Raw genomic sequence first — 1,018 nt, 5'->3', positions numbered from 1 at the left:
CAGGATTCTCAAATAGCAGACATACTTTCAACATCTGGGACTATAGTCACCATAACAATTATGCCTGCTTTTATCTTTGAACATATTATTAAACGGTAAGTTTTTCATCTTATTTTAAGCACTGTATTAACCTGTAATTCCAGCATCTTTGGTTCTTAAAGAATGATGCTGGTATTTATCTAGAAATTTTAAATGAATTATTTAAGTCAGAGGAGTTATCAGTAAGGATGACCCCTCACAACTTTTCCAAGTATGGGATAAAACTAAATTTTGACAATGCCTATGCCTAACTTAAATTTTTACTTAAAAGGTGGTATATTTGTAGTTGGCAGTACAACTGAGTACAGACTGTAGCCACCCTCTGCCCACAGTTCATCTGCTTAGTAGAAAATTCTGCAGAGTGGGTCTTCATGGAGCCTGGTTGCTGTGGGCCGTGAAGACCAGGTCTGTTCTGGCAGCCTCTGAAGAGGTGGGTGTGGTGCTGCAGTCTGCCCTAAGGGCCTTGGATTGAAAAGCTGAGTAAGGGAGCTGAAGAGGATCAGCCTGGTCTGCTTTGGTCTCTAGAGCTTTTAAGTACTAGCTTCTATCTACTATTGACATTTTTGCCAAACTAACATGGACTCTTCCTTTCAGAATTTTATCATGGTGTGGACATGAAATTCAGAAAGTCCTGATACAGCCCTTGGAATAAGATTTTTGCCTATGTTGGCTTTTGGGTCAAACACAACTGAAAAATACTTAATAGTCAAGATTGTTTGGTCCAGGGCTTCCTTTCCTTAAACCACTGGGTAGATAAGTTCCTCCACTCAGTTTCCTCCCCCAACTCTTCACCTCCTTGTCCCTTTTTTTTTGTCATCAACCTTAGTATACAAGACTTTACTTATATCCTATCTAATCTGCTTAGCCTCGATACAGATAGCCTTTCACATTAAACGTTTGCTGTAACTAGATCAGCAGAGACCTTTAGATGTGAGCTCAAGACCGTTCTTTCCCTCCCGATCTTGCCTCCTGATCTTGT

Source organism: Octodon degus, unplaced genomic scaffold (genome assembly GCF_000260255.1).
Source record: "Octodon degus isolate 3935 unplaced genomic scaffold, OctDeg1.0 scaffold00054, whole genome shotgun sequence".
Taxonomy (NCBI): domain Eukaryota; kingdom Metazoa; phylum Chordata; class Mammalia; order Rodentia; family Octodontidae; genus Octodon; species Octodon degus.
The sequence above is the reverse complement of the archived record's forward strand: the minus strand, read 5'-3'. Positions refer to the sequence as shown.